Source organism: Sinohyriopsis cumingii, chromosome 1 (assembly GCF_028554795.1).
Source record: "Sinohyriopsis cumingii isolate HCF-2022 chromosome 1, ASM2855479v2, whole genome shotgun sequence".
Lineage (NCBI taxonomy): Eukaryota > Metazoa > Mollusca > Bivalvia > Unionida > Unionidae > Sinohyriopsis > Sinohyriopsis cumingii.
The window spans coordinates 83,659,944-83,684,198 of NC_142961.1; the positions used below are offsets into that span (position 1 = coordinate 83,659,944).

General features: G+C 35.2%; 1 protein-coding gene across 1 annotated transcript in view; it reads left to right on the forward strand.

Annotated features, from left to right (window-relative positions):
- The first annotated feature begins 384 nt into the window (after nt 1–384).
- Nucleotides 385–24,255, forward strand: part of LOC149807250 (QRFP-like peptide receptor) — a 110,145-nt gene continuing 86,274 nt past the window's right edge. Inside the window, exon 1 of the mRNA XM_089964033.1 lies at nt 385–496. The gene's annotated coding sequence lies outside the window, so the exon portion shown is untranslated. The remainder of the gene's footprint in view (nt 497–24,255) is intronic.

The following is a 24,255-nucleotide window of genomic DNA, read 5'->3' on the forward strand; positions in this document are numbered from 1 at the left end:
TTTAAATTAAATTGGTTGAAATTCTTTCTAAACTTAATATACTTCCCGGAACAATAGATTGCATTGCTTTAACAGGGCGAAATTTGTAATTTACTCCCATGTTCAGTACTGTACTTTTAATTTGTTATCTATTATGATCAAAATTAATCAGTTCCTTTGCAAAATTTGTTAAAGGGTGGTAGTCCAGATCTGTTGCCAGCACATACACAACTATACCTGATATACAAAATAAACAAATTCAAATCTACTAGCCGCCGATCTATGGAAGAGATCTGTAATACCATCTCGCAGCTGTATCGATATGAGGTAGGAGTTCTTGCAACCAATCGCGAGGCGAGATTTAGCTTTTCAGCACGCGCGAGAGGTCTATCATTTCTAAACCAGGTTGGCTGCAGCAGTACTGTTTTCATGTGGCAAGCAGTCTCGTGTTATTATCCGATTCTTCGGTGATATATGAATATATTCTTATCACGGATAAAGAGAAATTCTGACGCAGGTAGGACTGCCTCTCTCTCTCTCTCTCTCTCTCTTCAAAGGTACGAAAAATACAAAGAAAGAAAGCTAAGGATAAGTATTTATTGTATCGAGTAACCAATTTTACCCGACATTTTCATTATCAAAATGTTATATATAAAGTTTGTACTCTATTTTACGCTATTTGCAATTTCAGATCGCCTTATAGTATCAATCCATCTGATATAAAAATGATGGCATAAAAAATCACCTCACATTTCAATGACCGCTCCGGTGGTCTAGTGGTTAGAGACTCCGCATTTGATGCGGGAGGTCGTGGGTTCGATCTCCGGTTGAGTCATACCAAAGATTTATAAAAATGGTACTAACAGCCCTGGTCGGCCTGGTGTCAGGATAATGTAACTGGGTGGTACATCATGCATTATGCCTCAGTGCTAGACATCACTATAAACTGCCACACGGCAGACATCGTACCGATATGACTAAAAATTTGTTAAAGCTACGTTAAAAATCCAAGTCACACACACACACACACACACACACACACACACACACACACACACACACATTTCATGACTCAGAAGTCCAGCGTAATGAAACTGCTGGGTCCAATAAACAATATTATTTTTGTTTTAATTGTTTTATCAAATATGTAAGTTATATGATTTCCCTGTACAGAGTGCTGTCGAGAATAAAATAGGAGTCATGTGGAGGAGTCAGCTTATGTACGTTGTTCGAAAGTTTCTTGGCACAATCACGCATTGGAAGTGAAAATACTGCATATAGTTTGCATACCAATGGATTAATGCTATTATTTCATCTAAACAATGTTTTCTTCTTCCTACCAATGGTTGTATGGATGGAGTGGTTTGGTACATATTTTTGTTAGCAGCAATACATCTGAAACGCCTGATTAGAGTAAATGTAACTGCTTACATTTTGTAAGCTAGATTTAGAAGATACGACATTATAAAGGGTTTTTTAAAACATTTTTTGTTGAAAGTTCGGGATGCTAGTTTGGAAAGCATTATGCCAAGTAGCATAATTTCATTTAACTTTAATTTTAATAATTTTAATTTAATGTTTCCACGCTAAGGAATTTTTTCTGAATGTTTACATTGATTGTATTCCATTCGTGGCGTGGGCGGTTTTTCTACTCGATTTACCAAGTTTCTGATATTGTAAAGCTCTGCGTTGATTTTATCCTTATAAATGATCGCTTTTGAAATTTTTGAGTACTTAACATCTGTATAAACTGGATTTTTTAAAATTTAATAATCCAACCATTCCATAATCACTTACAAATATACAATTTGGTGTTTATGTTCTTGGTAGGATATCTATCTCAATATGATTGTCATAGAAGTCGTTACATATAAGGGTATGGGACAAGTTAAATTGACACAGCGTGTAATTCATGATCAAATTCATAACCTCGTCTTTTTGATAAATTTGGAACAAAAATCAGAAGCCAATGAATATGCACAAGGAAAAATTTACCAATTCGGAATAAAAAGTCATTTTCGCACATCGACTTTGAGTGGAGTCAGCAAAACAATCTGGCCCGAAATTTAGCAGAAATGACACAAAAGTGACGAATATTGTTATGAGTGAAATTTTTAGAAAAAGTGACTAACGTTGCTATGCGTGAAATTTGTACTTTCGTGAATTTTCAAGTAAACAAAAGCACGAATGCTTTCTATGTTGATTGTGTGTTTCAGCTATTACTCAAGTACCAGCATTCAGTCATTGAGAAAATCAAAGATTCAAAAACCTCTTTATCCAACACATTTGGGTCAATTTATTTAGGTATTTTTTTTTCTCAATATTATACAGCATTTTATTCATTGCTATTAATTTCGAAAAAACGTAAATTATAACAATTTTGAAATTTTGCAAGCGATATTGTGTACTTCTTAGTTTAAGACTTCTAGAAAAATGCAGTAAGCATGATTAAGTGTGTCCGAAAATCGATTACGCTGATTTGCGTTGAATGTTGAATTTCGGGGAAGCTTATATTGCCGCATGTAATCATCGATATAAATTTCACCCGAACTTTGTTACACTGACTAACTAACTTATGTAATATTGCAGCAAAATATACGTTACTGAAGACAAAAGATAATTAGAAATACATTGGCGATTGGAGATTTTTAAGTTTACTTCTCTCAGTGCCTTTCTTCCCCAAGAATGTTATTAGCCGTACTAAAACTAAGATAATCCATGGACGTCAGCCTCCCGGAGCAAGATGCGTATTTTTTAAACTGAGCGATATTATTGAATACTGACGTAATTGGAACGTGTCCCGAAAACGTCTTTTACTGTCAACTATTAGTTCTTGAAATCAATACTTTTTATTTAGTGATGGGTCTTCTACGTGTGTCGTTTGGGGTGTTATATGACATGACGTCTTTAACAGTTGCTCAAACGTCAATACTTACATACGTCCGGGACAAATTGCTATGCTGGCGTGATACTTTGAACTTGAAACTAATGTAATAACTTTAAACTATTCTGTAGCGATTATTATTTCAGCCTACGACTGTTTCATCTGATTAACAGCATCCTGGACCATGTATCAATGTACTGATTATTTGGGTTATTTTTTCATCTGTCTTTATTTCCAAGAAAAGACTATTAAGAGTAGAAACAAATGGGAAAATATCAACGGTATTCTCCCATAAATGTGTGCAGTTATTTTGAAATCTTGAGTTTTGTGTACGGTATTCTTTCCTATGTCTATAGTATTATTTCAATTATTGATATCCAACTGTCAGAAATTACCAATAAGTATTTGAAACAATAAACAAAACAAAGCTTGATAATTAGATTTACGCGACAAAAAGGGACTTGCAAGTTCCTGTCTAGTCCATTCTAAGAGGGACGTGACACTTCGTGTGTAGTTCTATCTAAAAGGGACTTGCAAGTTCCTGTCTAGTCCTATCTAAGAGGGACGTGTCAGTTCAAATGTATTCCTATCTACATGGGACTTGCAGGTTCCTGTGTATCCCTATCCAAAAGAAACTACCCGGTTCATGTGTAGTTCTATCTAAAAGGGACTTGAAAGTTCCTCTTTAGTCATAGAAAGAGTCAGAATAGAATTTTGATATGTTTCTGTAAGATATATTATCCCCACAAAACAAACCAATACATTAGTTGATTATAAAGCAAGCACTACAAGTTCATGCATCCAGTGAGTTCATCTGAATTTTCTCGTATCTTCATGATAACAAAGAGATTCTACAGCCCTAAGAGATATTTGTTCAGAGACTAGATACAGTTCACGAAACACCATGGAAATCACCTTATATAACTTGCTGAGTATGTTCTCACAATTCTGAGAATATCTTTGTGAAGATCGTTCGTCGAATCATCCATCGATTGATCGAAGAGAGAGAGAGAGAGAGAGAGAGAGAGAGAGCGAGAGAGATCAGCCATTAGGCTTTGACAATAGTTATCAAATTGCATAGAAAGTATTTCGCAAATAATCAGGCATTTAAAGATGCCATTATATTTGATTATATTTTCTAATGTGCACACAATTAAAATCAAGAAAACAAACTACAGCTTTTATCTCTTCTATTTACGGCCGCGTTTTGACTCCCAAGATAAGCATAAAAATTAAAAAAATGTGAATAGAAAGCGAATAATTTCAATAACACTGGACAACAAATTTTTACAAAAGTCATGTTACTAAAATAAAATTAGTCAATTCTTATCAATTTTTATGTGCTGAACACGAATATGACAGTCAAATTGCAAAATTGGCTCTAGTTTTTTTGTAATCTGCAAGAAATTAATGTTTACATAACGAAATGCATTCCAATAGTAAAAGGTCAACTGTAATAGCCTACCTATAAAAAATCAAGTCATTGACTACATCTTAGATTTCTTCGCCTGTCTCTTGTACAGCTGTTCGAGAGCATCTCTGAGGAGTGTCCAGCAGTAGTCAGCCAGCATTGTAGTGGACCATTTTCCCTGGTATCTTTGTTCCATTGTTGCGATATCTTGATGAAAACGTTCACCGTGTTCATCACTAACAATACCACAGTTGCTAGGAAAGAAATCCAAATGGGTATGAAGGAAGTGAATCTTTAGAGACATATTGCAGCCAAGTTTCTTATACTTCATCAACATGTCTTCTACTAGTTCCTTATAGTTTTCTGCCCTAACATTTCCGAGGAAGTTTGTAGAAACTAGGCGAAAAGCATTCCATGCTTGTTTCGCGTCACCTTCCAGCAAGTTGTTGAACCGGTCATCTTTGAAAAGCTCTCGAATCTGAGGACCCACAAAAACTCCCTCTTTAATCTTTGCTTCGCTGAGTCGAGGGAATTTTTCATGCAGGTATCGGAATGCTGGCAAAGTCCGGTCAATGGCTTTCACGAAGTTCTTCATCAAACCTAGTTTGATGTGAAGGGGTGGTAGCAAGATTTTCTGAGCCTCAACCAGAGTTGGGTGTTGGATATTCTTCTCTCCAATGGCTACATTCTGCCTGTGAGTCCATTCCTTCCTCATGTAGTGCATTTCCCTTGCTCGGCTATCCCACTCGCATAAGAAACACATGTATTTTGTATATCCTTGCTGCAGTCCCATTAAAAGGGCAACTACCTTCAAATCACCACAGAGGTGCCAGCTGTACTTGTTATACTCAATGGAATTCAGTAGCTGCCTTAAGTTATCGTATGTCTCTTTCATGTGGACAGCATACGCTACTGGAATAGATGGAAGAATGTTTCCATTGTGCAAAAGCACAGCCTTGAGACTCAGTTTCGAAGAGTCCACAAATAGTCTCCATTCTTGTGGGTCATGAGTGATTTTTAAAGCATTCATGAGGCCCTCAATATCGGAACAGAATATCAGATTACTTTCCTTTCTGAAGAAAGGCTCCAATTGCTGGTGGCGCTTTCGATATGCAGTAATTGTGACATCTTCTTCTAGAAGATTCCATTGTTGGAGTCTTGATCCTAGCAATTCTGCCTTGTTCTTTGATAAGTCCAAATCACGAATCAGGTCATTTAGTTCTTCCTGTGTTATTCTGTGTGGGGTTGATGATGCACCACAGTGAAAATCTGGATCACTGCATGCTGATGGACCAGGAGAAGAACAGGTCGACTCACCTTTGTCTTCGTCAGATGAATCAAGAGAATATTCTGCTGGAGGTTCTGGAATAGGAAGTCCCTCACCATGTGGAACTGGTCTCAATGCAGACGGAATGTTTGGGTAGACTATTCTCGACTTCTTTCGCTTCGTTATTCCGCCGGAAAGAGGAGGAACCAAGCAGAAGTAACAGTCATTTAGGTGGTTGCTTGGCTCTCTCCACACCATTGGGACTGCAAACGGCATTGATGACCTTTTGCAATTCAACCACTGTGAAAGCTGTGTTGTACATGTAGCACAGCATATATGCGGAGCCCAAGGCTTGTCTTGGTCACCAACCTTGCATCCGAAGTAAAGATGATATGCCTTCTTCACTTGAGAATTGATACTTTTCTTCTGGTTGGCAAATGTCACTTCCCCACAAATATAGCAAAAATTGTCCGCGGTATTAACACACTTTCGAGGCATTACTGTTCTTTATTGTACGTAAATGGATAAAATAATAAGTTTTATGTAACAGTAGCTTGAACTGTCTCGCACAACGTCTAAAATATTTTAAATGCTGAACCTATCTGATTGGGCTTTATATAGTACACTGCTTACGTCAGCTTCAGCAGCCGCCTGGCATTAGTATAATAGGCCTACACATGTATAGTACACTGCTGACGTCAACTTACTTCAGCAGCCGCATGGCATTAGTATTGCATTGCATCAGAAAATGATGCAATCAACTGTGGATGATGTGAGCATGATGGTATTATGCAATGTTACATCATTATTCCGGATGTTGCTGCAGTCCTACTGGAGAAATTTACACAGTGAAACATAGAAAATGAGGTATATGAATATCTTCAAAACGAGAGCCAATACAAATTTTTCACGGTTATATTCGTGTTCGGCACACCAAAATACTACAGATTAGGGCCTTTTCAAGTCAGTAATGATTTCACTGTTGACCAGTGTAATTAAACGTCGGGATTATAGTTACAGGCACGTGAACTTTATACGATCACTAGAATATTTATCACAAATTCAAGTAAAACTGTTCCTTACTACTTTACCTTTCTTCGCTAAAGTCGTCGCCTAGTCGTTTTCTATGTTGTATATGGTAAATCACAAGCATGCTCTCGTGTACATTTAATAATCGAAGATATTTCCTGGCACCCCTCCGTATATAACATCACTCATAACATCACTCATAAATCCGATTCAGCCTGGACAAAAATGCCATGATCTATGCGTTATTAATTTTCCATCCATTTCCTGATTAATCTATTTGAGTCTTCTCTTCTATCCTTTAACCCTCAAATCTCAATCGATACGATAATCTATTTGACCCTTTGCTTCAGTATATGTTATACTTAACCATCATTATGTCTTACGTTGTTTTTCAAGTGTGCTTTGTAACGATGGCTTGATATCGTACATTGTCTTCTGTAAATTGTATGTATTGTTTCCCTTCGCTATCGTGCATTGACTTCTATAAATTATATGTATTTTCTCCTTTTGTTGATTTACAGTTGTACGTTGAATTATTTTAAGTACTTATTGTGCATAATCGGACGGGGAGGGACAGGGATCAAATATCGTTTGATTGTCGACAACACTGAACATCAGTGTCAGAGATTTTTCAGGTCATGTAAAAACAATTACTATCACATGTCCGACCGAAGAAATATACTAATTTAAAATTGCCTCAAATATTTTATTTCTTCTTCATCATCATCATTATCATAATCATCATCATCAACGTTATCATCATCATCATCAACGTTATCATCATCATCATCATCTTCTTCTTCTTCTTTTTTTTCTTCTTGTTCTTCTTCTTCTTCTGATGGTGATGATGATGATGATGATGATGATGATGATGATGATGATATACATAGATTTTATGCACCGTCATACTTTATTCTCCTATTCAGACTGGCTAAATACAGATTTCAGTATCATCCTTATGTGGAACTTTACCACTTTCTTTTTGAGCTTGTTTCCCTTTCATACCTTTCCAACAGTTTAAATTACTCTTGAAGCGTAAACTATCAAACTGATGCACCATTCAGTGAATGTTGTAAAGAGGATACGTATTGACTATCTCGCAAGGATAGCATACAATATAAATAAGTGGAAAATGATACAATTTTTAATTTCATTGTATTCGTAGGAAATAATTTAGATTTAAATTGCATACGACAAAGTACCAAACATGGAATCATTTAAGAAAGAAATTGTATATGGTTTCACAAATGATAAAACTATACAGATTTCAGAAATTAGAGAAATTCAGTCCTAGATGAGGGTATACTTGATGTACCATTCTTGTTATAAATCATTTACTACTTTTATTTGTTAAATATAAATAATGGGTTATCGTATATATGAAGGAATGTCTTCAATTTCGACTGATATCTTTCAGGGATTTGGTTATTGATAAAAATGGACAACAAAGATTATATTGAATTTACGACATGAATATTCTCTCTCTCTCTCTCTCTCTCTCTCTCTCTCTCTCTCTCTCTCTCTCACACACACACACACACACACACACACACAAATCGATTTTCTTCCATATAAATTTCCTTCTCCCCGCCGTACTATGCCTTTTTATACTTTTGTTAGAAACGACAAGAACTTAATATTAATAATGCTATTCGAACAATATATTTATGTTGTCTAAGATTGTATCGAAATCAATGTAAGATTGTCGTGCATGGTACCCAAACCCACCGCTACCCATGTACAATGTTAATTATATAGTTATTTTTTTTAATTCGTAATTTCAACCCTGACCAATGAAAACGAGCGACTGCGCGTTGCTATTTTCTTTGAAATTAAATAAGATAATGCGAAGGAAAGCTGTGGTTGCAGTGCAATATTATCTGATTTGATTAAAGGTCCAAGGTATTTTGTCAATAAAGAAATCAGAATAAGCTAAGAAATTAGAAATTAATGAGAGAGACGGGGGGCATAGAATGACGATAAATACATCTTGATTATTGTTCCTAATTATAAGGCCTTCAAATCATATTTGACATTTTTTCGTTTTCCTCCGCAGTACTATAGTTAAAGAAGTAAAAATATAAGAAATATCTTTAAATTATCCTATCTCGATTGAGCTCTCGTTGCATGTATAGGTAATGTGATAAAAACTGTGCAAGTTCATATGCTTAGATCAAAGAGTGATCGCTTTTTAAGGAAATGTTATGAGAAATATCATGGATTTTAATTACATTCATATTTATTGTTAACAGAATTAATTATGTATGGCTTAATAATGAACAGGTATGTTGAAAACCACTTTGTGTGGCACTTGGAATTAAGAATATTAATAGCATGTGTTGAAATAAAATTTATCAACTGCGGTCGCTTCTAAACATGAAGGCCACTTAAATCTTGAAATATGTTATACTAACGTGTTTTGAGAAGTGATTTTCCATGGTATTTAGATTATATAACGTAAGCATGGTAGCTCAGATTCATGTTACCATCCACTGAGATCCGATGTGTAAAACCGGAGCAGCTTTTATTCTTTTTTTTTTTTATTGTTTGTTTTCCTCTCTGTGTTGGATAAACACGCAAGGAGTGTGATGTTCTGTTTCTAAATGAGAGGAAAACAAACAATAAAAAAAACACAATGAAAGCTACTGACAATGCCCTTTTTTCACTTCGCCCTGCATGATATCTGATATCCCCAACAATGCCTCTTTTGTCACCCCACACTACATAATATCTGGTCCCCAACAATGCCCATTTTGTCACCCCACTCTGCAAGATATCTGATATCCCCAACAATGTCTTTTTTGTCACCCCACCCGACATAATATCTGGTCCCCAACAATGCCCTTTTAGTCACCTCATCTTGCAATATATCTGGGATCCCACTCACGCATATCGGCTAATTAATACGAGTATATATACAATGCAAACTTTCTTGGGGAAACATTTTACGATAGAAACATCCTCGTCTCATGTTCCTTGACCTTAACACGTGCATTTAAGGCAGATAAGACAGACGTTATAAATAGATGAAAATCCATAAAAAGATGAATGCCCAAAAATGACAAAGAGTTGATTATTCATATTTCCTTGGTAATGAATAATAATTTGGAATTTATAGGATACGATGTTAGTTAACTATGTTAAGCTTTAATAGTATACTTTTTTTCTAGAGCATCCATACTAAGCGATGAGATTGGCCTATATGCATAAGTCTCTTACACACAATTTATAAATTAAAATTCGGTTTTACGAGTAATATTATTAAATTTGATACACTTGACTGTGACCAGAAATACCATTGTCTTAGAATAATAGTTATTGGAGCTGACTAATTTACACCTGACGTCCAATGTTATGTAATACCTTGTAATGATTGATTTAGTTCAGGGTATACCATCTGAGACGAATCCATATATTAAAACGTCCAACGTTGCCTCTTAGTTCAGCTGGGGAAAATCGAAGAAGCAGAGGGGCGAAATTAAAGGTGTTCTTGAGGTAATGTATTTTGAAATTGCCTTCTCGATATTGCAAATGGGTGCAAAATCTATATTAATACAACTATTGTTCCATAAATCTGTTACTTTCAGGAGACCTCAGGGAAAAGGCAAATTGGATTGAAGGGAGAGCCATGATAAATGACTCACATAATATTCAGTACGGCGTTAGAGAGAGAGAGAAAAAAAAGATACCATTAAATATATGTGATACCATATACATCAGCTCAACGATGACCACAAATATTTTACAAATGCGAGGCTAATTGTCATGCACAATGAACATTAAAGTTCACAATCAAGACATTAATGACCCAACTTAAAATGAAATGGGCAAAATTGCGAAATCTGAGTCAAAACCGCTAACTAGGTGAAAGTTATAGTATTTGCGGAAACATTCCTTCGATGCAGTGACCATGCAGTTCCCTAATTTCGTTACGAAAGAAAATCTTCCCTTAACCAGAGCTTGTAGATGAATGTTACGTGTCTCTTCTTTTGGAAGTTACAAAATATGATACGTGTCTCTCCTTCCGGAAATAAGAACGTGTGTTACGTCGCTCTTCTTCCGGAAATTATAATGTATGTTACGTGTCTCTTCTTCCAAAATTAAGAACGTATGATGTGTTGATTGATCCGGTACAATCTGTACGTGATCCTTACTATTTTGCTGATCATTGTAACAATCGATCAGTATCTAGCTAAATGAAGTCATTATCGAATATTTACTTTCTGAAACCCCCCACAATAAATCGGTCTGCTGTATTGTCACCGACGAAAATTGGAGAGAATTTTTCGGCAGCAATACTAACTGATAATTATGTTTTGGTATCACGTTTAATATACATTTCGGCCGAATTCTCAGTAGTTGCTAATTGACACACGTCGTTGTTTAATGAAGAATTTATGTTATCAACGGACATGAAACATTTAGCAGAACCAAAGCATCCCATCAACTGTTGGAGCCCTTAACTTTCATCTTTTGACTTTATATATATATATATATATATATATATATATATATATATATATATATATATATATATATATATATATATATATATATATATATATATATATATATATATATATATATATATATATATATATATATATATATATCGATATATATATATATATATATCGAGCATGTAGATTTATAAATTGAACTGAAAATTTCATGTTACTGTACTGCCTTTTATCTACAAAACGTTTGAGAAAATTATTCATTAATGTTTGGTAACTTGGCTCAAAGATACTAATTCTAGTATACCCAGTTCACAACAACATGGTTACCCAAAAGGTTTAGGCTGCACAACAGCGAGTGTTGTGCTGTTTCAATCAGTACAATATAATGTAAATATGGGTTCATGGATTTTTGCTGCTTTTCTTGATGTAAAAAAGGCATTTGATATCGTGTGGCACAAAGGATTACTTTTTAAATAATTCATGTTGGGAATTACTTGAAAATCCATTTTGATATAATTTAACATGTCTACAAAATTACAGAGTAAAGTTCTTGTCAATGGGCAGTTTTCGGACTGGTTCTCAATTGGTCAAGGAGTGAGACAAAGGGGCGTTTTGTCATATTTATAAATGACTTGCTGTTGCAGTTAGAAAATAGTGGATTTGGAGCAAAGATTGGATCCTTAGCTGTGGGGAAATCCAACCCTAGCTGATGACATGTCACTTTTGGCTCAGTATATTAGCAATCTACAAAAGCTGTTAGATATAACATACGCCTAGAGTAATAAGTGGCGATTCGAGCTTAGTGTCACAAAGTCATACATTATCATTTTCGGTCCCCATTACAAGAATTATGGCAATATGAAATGGTATCTTGGCCCGTCATATTTGCCGGTTACTGATTCGGCAACACACCTGTGTCACCGGATTAACTCAAAGCTGACGTCGCATGACGCAATACCTTTGATTGCTGCAAATTTAATCAAAACGGTAATTTTTCCTTCAATGTTATATGGAAGTAAATTATGGTGTAATATTTCAAAAAGTGACCTCTCTTCACTGGATAAAACTCTGATGTATTTTGCCAAACATTTACAAGGCTTCCCAACACATACAAGATCAGACATCGCCCTAGGAAAGCTAGGATGGACATCAGCGCAGTCCGACATTGATAGAAGAAATTTGACGTTTTTACACAGATTGTGTTTGATACCTCATAACGTGCAAACTAAATGTGTGTTTAACGTGGCCTTAATTCACTTCATTTTGAGCGGATGCCTGTCAAGCTACGGGTTAATTTCAAATTTATATTATACGTTAAAGAAGTTTGACTTGCTCGAGTGTCTAACTGATTACTTGCAGCATTCCGAAATTCCAGATAAACAAAAAATTGAAAGAAAGTGTAAGATCAAAAATTGCTGGTCTTGAAAATAGCCTCTTGAGAGTTCGTATGTCTAATCAAGCAGATTTTGATAGATTCTCTTCGATACACGAATACTTACGACCTGCCTAAGTGTGGCAGTCGGCTAAAACCAGACCGCACACTAAGGTATTTACATATGCAGCTAAACTATGGGCTGCTGTTCCTCAAACACAGCTCGATATGCGTATTAGATGTGGGAATGTTTATACAGACTTGATACTTTATTGTTGTGTTGCTTGTCCTTATATGTCGAATTTCAGAAACTCTTTATGAGATATCATTACTGATAAATTTCCACTAAGCCTGCACATTACGCTGTTTAATGCAGAAGATAAGCTGCAACTACAATATCTTCTAGGTAAAAGGTTACCAGCAGTTGTAAAAGAAAACTAAAAGCTATTCGCCCTGTATGCGGCATACTTTGTAATGCAGTGTGCAGCTATATTCTGCGAATAAGGTACTGAAACTTGCAACTTATGCAGTTGACGAACACTTTGTTGATTGATATATTGTAAGAATTTGTAATCTAATATTCAATTTTTTTTACTTTTTATTTTTTATTTTTTTTTATTTTTTAAAAACTTATTTATTTATTGATTGTATTCAGATGATTTATTGTTATATCGTGCAATCTTCTATGGAAGGAACTGAAGGTGATGATGGCATTAAACTCAAGAATATTGAACTCAGACCCACAGAGTTTATTCATTTAAGTAAATTTCCGTCCTTTAAATTTAGCATGTGGAGAAAAGAATGTGAAGATACGAAAATATTGAAACGTTCTACTAGATGGCTTAAATGTGTAAAGGAATTGTTAATATTTAGTGTCTTACATGGATGTCATATCTGTCAATAGAACCTTACATTGATATCATATATGACAATAGAATCTTACATATATATCATAACTGATAATAGCGCCTTACATGGACTTAATGTCTTACAAATGTCTTATATGGATATTATATCTGACATTATCTCTTATATGGTTATCGCATCAGACATAATGGTGTACATGTTTTACATTGATATCATATCTGATAATAGCGCCTTACATGGACTTAATGTCTGACAAATGTCTTACATGGATGTTATATCTGACATAGTGCCTTCACATGGATATCACATGGCATAATCTTTTACTTGTGTATCATATGACAGTTTTCTTCTGAATTCTTCCAACGGTGTGAAACTGTTGTGTTATTATTGACGTGCATAATCATTGTTTTGACTAATTACTCTTTTATAGAAAGAACATTATTATTATTATTATTATTATTATTATTATTATTATTATTATTATTATTATTATAGTAATGCGATATGGGATTAACGATAATATGCTTCATGAAATAACAGAAAACTGAAATATATTTTCCATAGTAATTGCCTTCAGTTAATTAAATCAAACTGTAAGTCATGCAACCTTAAAACTAATACATAATTCAGAGCGATAAAGATAACGAAGCGTTTGCTCTACGGTAACCGCTGTGTATTTTCAGTTGCGTATACATTAAAATACGGTTTATACATAATTATTCAACAGAAATGACAGATATTACAATGAACGATTCGCTAAGGTGGTTATTCCCCAATAGGTCTTAGAAGCTGCTCTCTGGCGAAACTCTCATCCATTTTCCATTAGCTGATCGTGAGCACGCGCCTCCCGGGAAAAGTCATGCACGCTTACCAGACTAACACGTTCACTGAGGAATTGTTTAAAACTGCGTGTGAATATTTAAAAGTAATTGTTGTCGATGTTCTTTTTTTATTAGTGACTTGTTTTAATAAGACTAGCGATCATACATGTTTTCTATTGGGTTTTTCGTTGTTTTTGTTTTTTCTTTTATATTGTATATCGACATTTGCCTTTAAATGTGTTGAAAATCTCGCCCTCTGGACTCGGGATTTAATGACTCTCATCGGAATTTTGCGAACGTTGATACCAGAAAAAAACACAATAAAACAACAACAACAAAATGTATAATTCCCCTACTGATGACCGATATAATGTCAATAAACCATGTCATAATTATACCCTTATTTATGACATATGCTTTATTGGATAGTTCGGGCTATAAGCAATGTACTACGACTGTTACCGCCTGCATGTATATGGTTACCATACAGAAGGCTTTATTATCTCTGCATTGGATACACACGATACAAATGTTCGCCCACGCTGTTATTGCTCGGGTCGAGTAAATAATAACATAAAATATTAAATTAAGGGATGAAATTAAGGGATGGAATTACAGAGATTTGAACAAAGATGAAGAACAAAACAAGAGCCCCCGTGTGTAAAATATAACAATTCACTAAATTACATAAACAAAACGAACTTGAACATGACATTTGAACGATACACTTTCTCTTAAAATATAATTACAAAATATATTCGAAATGCAATTTGATGCTCTGTTATATCAATAAAACAAATTTCATTATAGAAACAAGTGAAATGATAGGATTCCAATTGCCAGCATGTCCGCATAACCTGGTTGCCTCTGGTCCTTTCCTAATCACTGTTGGTGATGGGTCAGCGTTGCCGTATTACTATTTTTTTTCTCTCTCTCTCCGCAACCGTAACTTGGTCGTCTGCTGTCTACTTTGTGCATGTATTGACCTTTAATTTCGTTCAAATAAATAAGACGCGGTCTAAATATTTGTCAGACTTTTTTTCTGGCGTCGAACAATATTACCACTCTTACGCAGATACCATCTTATTGTAACTGAACAGAACTAAATTAGTTAATGGGGTCAGATCGCAACCTGATACCGATACCACAACCATATTATCATAAATGAATGTCTTTCTAGCGGCTATTCGCATCCCTAACTGGAACCATGAGATAACTCGACCTCATTGATAAATATTACGTCCCACTGCGGGCTGTAAATTGCAAGTGGAACGGTGTCGGTCGACACACAATTTCACAACCTAATTACACAAATTAGTTAATGGACTTCACGTCTTGTCTTAACTACATTACTTGTTAATTAATGATTCAATGACATAAACATATTTAAATCAATACATGCTACATATCATTTACGAACGATACATAAATCCTCACAGAGTGCTTCATGAAACTCCTACAATACATAATTTTTATTACATCTGAACGATAAAATTCGAACATATCCATATCAATTCGAACAAATAATATATGAATCATATAACATTCGAGACAAATGCATGCAAACCTTTATCTTCTGAACTCACAGACAATTGATGTATGAAATTAAAATGAATAAATTCAACAAGTAATTACAATCTTATATCAGTGAACATATTGTATGCGATTGAGACAATAATATGTGCTTTTCCGAGCCTCGCTGCCTTTTCTTTGAAGCCGATTCTCTCTTTCCGTGTCCAGTGGTTAGAGCATCCGTCTCGGAAGCGGGTGGTCGTGCGTTCGAACCCCGGCCGAATCATACCAAAGACTTACAAAAATGGTATTAACAGCTGCCTCGTTAGCGCTCAGCATTAAGAGGTTAGTGTTAGGACTGGTCGGCCTGGTGTCAGGATAATGTGACTGGGTGGGACGTTATGCTACATGTCTGCGGTATGTTGCCGCAGTGCTAGACATCACTATAAACTGCCACACTGCAGATATCGTAGCAATATTACTGAAATATTGTTAAAGCTACGTTAAAAATCCTAGTCACACACACACTTTCCGTGTCCCTCAGCTTTCCCGACACTCGTCCTTGTATAATTTTAAGTAGAAAAGTACTTTATTTTAATTATCTTGGAACTAGACTCCCCTTCCACACAAAAAGTTAGAATGTCAAATTTCACAATGAAATTACTTAAAACCTTGAATTTTGTCGGGAAAAACATCGCTTTGTTTAGCTTAGCCAATCAGGATTAACTTTCTCCAAAATATTAAAATCCCATAAAGGTCATGATAATTCTCTCTAGGTCGTCTTTTTAATAACTGTTCTGGAAAATATTATTTTATGACACCTATTTGAAATTGCCCAAGATTTCCCAAATTCTTCCTCTGGCTTGTATCTACGTTGCCATTTCTTCCCCTTGATCCCACATTAACATATATGTCAGACAGTTATCCTAGCGAGTCCTAATTAAAATCCAATCTTGCTCCCAAACAAGAGAGGTTAACCATCGCAAGATACCAAAAGTCAATCTTAATGGTTACGTGTCACTCTGGCCATGTACTGTAAACATATCTACAAAATTTTGCACCATTACAGAATCACCCGCATTTACAATGGAACGTCGTTATAGTCTCCGTTAAATATTTTATAGTGCTAGTGAAATAGAAAAATCTTATGATATCCTATAATACTTTCTACTTCTGAACAGACCTGTCAAAATGCAGAGTTCTCGATGACACTAACTACCGTGTGTGTGTGTGTGTGTGTGTTTATGACATTTTAAGTATGAAGGATTGTTTTCGTTTTCATGGTCTTCACGTTTGTATGATTCTGCAGCTGATGAATAATACAATAATGTTAACGGCAACGTGTTTACTACACGTGTTTCAGTTGCGCTCAGTTATTCCACCGAAAGTTTGGAAACAATATCAATATTCGCTTGACAGTTGTGTCCAGGAAAATCGGGTCATGAAATTATTTTCTTTCTAGAAATAAAACTAAATTATACCAGGTATTTAAAAGAACTTTCATCTTTAGCATCTACAAAAAGTTTATGCTGCTAACGACGACTGCATTAACAACAGCACAATACCGAAAGTAATAGAATAATCAATAATAACATTATTAATTCTAAGGCGAAGAATAATCATATATATATATATATATATATATATATATATATATATATATATATATATATATATATATATATATATATATATATATATATATATATATATATATATATATATATATATATATATAATTAAGACGACGTAGAAAACGTGTTCCAAGCTGAAGGAGAATTATACAAAAAGTGACAGCTGAACTGTCGTGATCGATGCCGATAAATACGTTATACTAATTACATGTATGCACATACATACGTTATACTAATTGCAGGAATGCTCATACATACGTTATACTTAAGAGTTTAATGTTGTTGCTTTTTCCTGAGTTTATCGTGGTATAAACAGTCAGTTGCCGAATCACACAGCAAATTACGCCCGATGGGCGTTACGCAAGCTGTGTGAGATGGCAACTGACAGTTTGCCACGATAAACTCAGAGGAAGAAAAAACAACAGTCAACTCATAATTGCAATTCTTTGTAATTTTATTAATTTTTGTATTGTTGTTTTATATTTTAGATAATTCCTATTATTTTAGACCAATATTTTATCGTAATAATTCTTGTTGAGGGCGTCTACTACCTAGCTATTTATGAAAAAGGCGAGTCTCCATCTGCAATGTAATAGCTACGTCTGCAACAAAAAAATACACCCCAATCCCAACCCCCAGAATTCCGCCAAGTTTAGTCTTCGAAAATTCCACAGCATGGTCTTAATCTTTTTTTCTGAATTGGCATATGTGATCTGAATAGAAGTTTAATATTCAAAGCAAAGGATGTTTTCTTTTGTTTTGTCTGAAATACGAATGACTCTTGGATTTGATGCTCTCACAAGTTCATTGTGACTTTGCTGAATCATTATTATCCAGATAAGTGAGTAACTAATTTTTGTTTCTTTACATGTATTTCCTGTTTAATAAATAATTAAGCAACCCACAGGGGCTATTTATGATGAAATTAAGACTTTTGGTAAATGATTATAGTAATGGTGGTCCAATAGTCAAACAGTGCAATAAACCGACCGTGACAGTTGCGACGGGATTTTTACCCCCACCCCTACATCGTAACTATTAAGGTTGGCGTCTTACATTGTAGGACTGTGAATCCAATTGTTATAATGTTGGTCTTTGAATCCCGCTCCTCCCAGTCCCTATATCCTTTTACCTTTACTTTTAAAGTCTTTTGTAACGAGCCGCAGTGAAAGCACTGCACAAATTAACCCAAATGTTCCATTTGGCACATTTTGAATTTCCCAGCTTTCTTTCAAACCTAATCAAAGAAAGAATTATTTATTTTCACAAAAGTTATAAAGATTTGTTATTTGATTCAATCAGATCAGTTTATTAAATTATCTAAATAATCTATGTATAAAAACGACGTTTTTAATTCGTTTCCAAGGCAAGTAGTGTTCATGCCTTCCGATTCAGTGTTCACATTTCTTACTTTGCCCGTGACTGTATTTATTGAAGTATAAAGTAGTTTTCGGTACAGTTTAGACAGAAATAAACGCAATTGGATCTGATCAGATGGTTATCTTCTGACCAATGGAAATATTCCCGACATTTATCAACTGATGCAATTGCAATTAGTATTTGCATGACTGCTTATACATACGTTATACAATATGCATGAATGCCCATACAAACGTTATACGATATGCATGAATGCCCATACATACGTTATACGATATGCATGAATGCCCATACATACGTTATACGATATGCATGAATGCCCATACATACGTTAAATTATGTCCATCATAGCATACTTTATTTCATAGAAAGTGATTTTTAGTCATAATTAAATTGCAACTAAGCATTCTAATGTACTGACCTAGTGACACACTGTAGTCAATGCATCAGTTTATGAAGTAAAATGATGCCAAATACAATGTCGATAGTCTTATTTTGTTCTTGTAAATACGATCATGTGAAAATTCATTTTTCAACTTCCATGTAAAAAATATAGTATATGGAGCGAACAAAGCAGATTCTATTTGTGTTCCAGATGTTATTTTTAAAACAGGTCATATATCTATGAAAGTTGTGGCACATTTTCTATTTGTGTTCCGATTGTTACGTTTGTTCTACATTTGTATATATCTGCTTCATTTCTGTATTTAGCCCCATGTTACAGTCTACTAGCTGATCGTACTTTCCTACACCACTACATGTATTATCTGATATCTGCGAAAGAAGTTTCTAAGCCAGATCTAATTGGTTCAATTTTAAAGGGATTTCGTTCAGCGCCTACTCAACAAGCACCTTCGTGAAGTTATTTGACTATTCATCTATATTCTGTCAATTTATCTCGGAACGTTCAAGAGATAGACCATAATCTGCATCTTCCACATTCGTCTACTAAATGCGTTCTTCTAGGAAGGTTCAACACCATAAATGTTGGACAATGAGAGCATATTGTTGGAGAAAAAAAACGTTTTCTGCTACTCCACAAAAAAACAAATTCAATTTGGACTGTTAAATAATAGCATACTTAGTGATGTTGCAGTCGTCTCAGTGAAGTGTGTAAGCTTATCTGTAGTTGACTAAGTAACACCTGCCATTCGATTCATCATATCCACTGACTGTGTAAGTCCAGATAGTTTTCATTACAATCACCAGTTACGATTATATCATTGACATTTTCAATGGAAGATTCAACAGAGTTCCAAGTCAAGAGAGACTAATGAGGACATGTACCAACAAATAGCGATTCGATTTTATAACAACGTTGATTCAAGCTATTCTTACTATCGTTTCTATATCGTTTCGGCGTTATTTTTGTTGTTGTTGTTATTATGTGGTTTAACGCCATTTTTCAGCACCAGATAGGCTATACATGGCGGCTAGTATAAATGGTGGAGGAAGAACCCAGGAAAACCCCAGGAAAGAACACCGACCCACGAGAAGCTACTGGCAAGCTGGCCGAGCCCGAGACTCGAACTCACGCAAAAGGAGATGAGATGGGAGTGATCCGAAACGGTGAGTGCTTAAGACCACTGGGCCACTCAGGGCCCCCTCATTTCGGCGTACTGGAGGAGTACCGGCTGCACACGGCACCCCAACCTACAATACTGAATTACGTCCGTTTTATGCCCTTCTGTTATGAAAAATAGATATTGTTCAATTTATGACTGTTTATACCATCAGGTTATTGACTGTATAAATCAGACTATTATACTTTCATTATGTTCGCTGTTTTCTGCTTCGCAAAGCGACACCTCTGAACATGGACTGGATGTTTCAGAACAAAAGATGCATTTATCTATTTCAAACTCATTATTAGATTTGAGCCGAGTCTTGTTCCAAGGAAAAATGTCAGGATACTGTGTATTTTTGATGCACACACCTGAGCTCAAATTGACATCTTGGGCCACATTTGGGCTGATGCATAAAAAAATAAAGTTCGCGACATTGACTTTCTGAAATTTGTTGGCATTTTGCTGCCGTCGCACTGTATCTATCTCAGTTTCTGCTGCGCGTAATGGATTACAACTAGTTTATTTGGGTCTTATTCATTTTCTACCAGTTTTGTCTTCAGCAACAATTAAGAGAAAACAACATAACACATTTTGTAAATAAATTAATCGATTTATATATTTCGTTCTTTATCCTTTCTAAGTATAACTTACATTGCGGGCTTGGCTTACTATTTCGAGAAACACCAGCGGTGCTATGAAAAAGAGGTAACACATGCAGAGAGGCTTTGACTTCAACTTCAGCCAAGGTAGTCGACAAGTCTGCTTAGTAGACATCAATTATAGTGGTAACCCAGTGAACAATAGAGTTAAAAATAGTTCTGTTTGTAGTTAAGAGCTGAGTATATATATATATATATATATATATATATATATATATATATATATATATATATATATATATATATATATATATATATTCTCCTAGTTTTAATGAAAGTACAGTCCAGGAGGGCAAATTTAAAGGCATCCTGACCGGGGCTGGACAGATGGCAAACTTAAAGGCATCCTGACCGGGGGTAATGCAGGATGGCAGAGCTAACGGCGTCCTTCCCTAGGAGAAGTGCAGGATGGATGACGTAAAGGTATCCTGACCAAGGGCAGTGCAAGATGTCAGACAAAAAGGCATCCGGACAAGAGGCAGTGCACGATGGTAAACACAAAGAAATCATTGCTAGGAGTAGTGCATAATGACAAACACAAAGGCATCCTGACTATGAACAGTGCATGATGGTGAACACAAAGGCATCCTGACTAGAGGAAGTAACCAATATCAAACACAAAGGCATCCCGACTATGGGCTGTGCAGGATGGCAGACTTTAAAGCATCCGGACGAGTGGAAGTGCATGATGGCAAACACAAAAGTATTCTGACTAGTCCTTTCCTCTATCCTTTTTCCTTATGCCCACTTAGCTTTCTACTATCTGCCCCCTTACTTTGAACAAAGATACTGTTTCTATACAAGTTTGGGACTTGTAAGCATTCGGGTAAACAAAGCATGGATTGGTGGGTATTTCAATCATTCGGCCAATCAAACTCGAACATGCTGACGGAACCTGACTTCACGACTGTAATAAACACACAAATCCCTGCTTCAATTCTTCTAAATTAACATAATATTAGAAGACATGATAGGTCATGACATGCCTACCCGAATATATGATTCTCATTTTCGAATATTTCTCCAGGGATTTTAATTTTAAATTCTTTTATTGTTTTACGAAATACGCGAACGGGTAACGAGCATATTGATCTACGAGATGGTATTTCAAAATAGTTACGCTCTACAACAACAACGTGTCGTGACTAAAACCAGCTGATCGTAGGACACATAAAGTTGCGGCATAGCACTATATATATATATATATATATATATATATATATATATATATATATATATATATATATATATATATATATATATATATCAAGAAATCAGGAAATTACAAGTAGCTGTATTGCAATTTATCATCAAATGCAAGTACACCTAGCTTAACTTAATGTATTCAAGAAATTACAAGTGATTGTCTTCTACTGGATCTAATTGATTGCTCAAACAAATTACTGTGTGATGTATGAAGTTATTTCTTAAGCTGCATCGATAGTCATACAGTTTATGATATACTTTTCTAACACTTTTTAACATGATTTTCTTCTTTCGAATCATTCTTTTTATCACTTTTATAACTTTGGTCAAGCAAGGAATGTCGAGTTTCCGTTGGACTCGATTTTGTGATGATGTAATCCAAGTTTTGAGATATTGCTTCTTTCAAGCTAGTCTACATGTCGACAGCAGAGCTTTCTTTTGTTTCAAAAAAGAGAGACGCCTGTCTCGGTCAGCAAACAAATTATACGTATTGATTGTTGATTGCAGCACAGTATTTACCTCCAGAATATCATAGTCAATCATATTTATTGCATGATATATATAATGTTTCTCTATTATAAGTCCTCGAAGAGTATAATAAGCAGGTATAATATTCATATGTGTCTTGTCGTTAATATATTTATCCGTTTCACGTTGTAACATTTAATAATGTCAATTAATGGAGCACATTGTAACTTATCTCTATCTCCAGGGACCGAACTGCCTATGTCCAGTTCTTTTTCATCAGTATTGATATCTCTCTCGCGTTTTTTTGTTTAAGATTCACCTGAATTTTACATAGTGATACATTCAGTTTATGTGCAGCATCTACTGAGCGCTTTGGTTACCTTTAACAGGTTCCTAACAAGATATTATCCTTTTCTCACTGTCTCACGTTAACCCACTCTAGTAAACAATGTGTGTACGGATGGAAACTCTCTTCTTCTTCCATGTAGGGTTTCACCATAATTACGACGCCATCACCAACTTTATCCAGAGATATTTTTTCTTATCCTTTTGAAATATGTCAAATTTATGTTCGCCTGGCATGTCACGTGAGAGGATTTATACATCTTGATAAGAACGGTCTGCAAATATAAAATACCACTGATAGCTTCAAGTGGCATACTTTCAATTATATGATATTTATTCCTTTTGTATTCTTTGAACGTTTCTAATTAAGAAATTGATGCAATGTGGTGCAGTTGTACAATCTTCTGACTGGAAATTGTCTTAACCGAAACTTTTCCGTCATGGTCAGTACATAAGAATGATGAATTGGTTCATTCATCTATCTATTTGCGTGGGATGATCAAACACTGATATGGCTTGGGTTCTCAAACCGTCACATTGTATGACTTTTTCATTCAAACCCATATTATTACCACAGGTAACACATGAGAATTTCTTAGAGCCTTGATTGGCTGGAGCGTCACCTTCTCATGGAGCAGCAAAGAGTCGTTGCTTCCAGCAGCATGCATCGTTTAAAGCCCCTAACTATTCTTAGACTTTCTTCGAAATCATTTATACACATATCTTTCCCTCTTCCTGATGTTTGTATACTGTATCTACAATTCCAACACTACTGCACTTTTCTCTTAATGCCATAAAGAAAATAAAGCGAGGAAGACAAGCAACGCACCAGTACAGGCACACAAATTCACTTACTAGCTAACAACGTCTGGTGTTTTATTTCTGCCCTGCACTGCTCCGCTATGAGCTGTACGCCGGCATCAGCAGAAGATAACTGAGTGGTTGTGGTATCATTCCGCGAGAAACACAGTAGAACTTAATGGACAATGTAGAGTTCGTTTCCTTCTTGAAGATAAATTTTCCATTGCATCAATTATAAAATGGCAAGAAGGGTCTGAAGACTTATAAAATCTAAAACACGAATGAAACAGTTTCCAGGAGTTCCTTATTCTATACTTTATAGCCACTATAATGAACAACTTATCGTTTGCATTCGTAGCATATGTAAAACATTCGCTCAGTACTGACTGCGAGTTGCTGTACAGTCGCATTGTCTGAACTTTTGGATTATTTCGTGCAACGTTATGCCACCATTCTCAATTTTCATGAAAAATCACGTGTCCCTCTCTGGATCTAAAAGTCAAGTTGCCAAAAATGTTCCACCTAACCGAGTAACATAAAATAAACGGGATTAATTTTTCTCAAGATTTTACTTGTCCAACACTTCACTTGT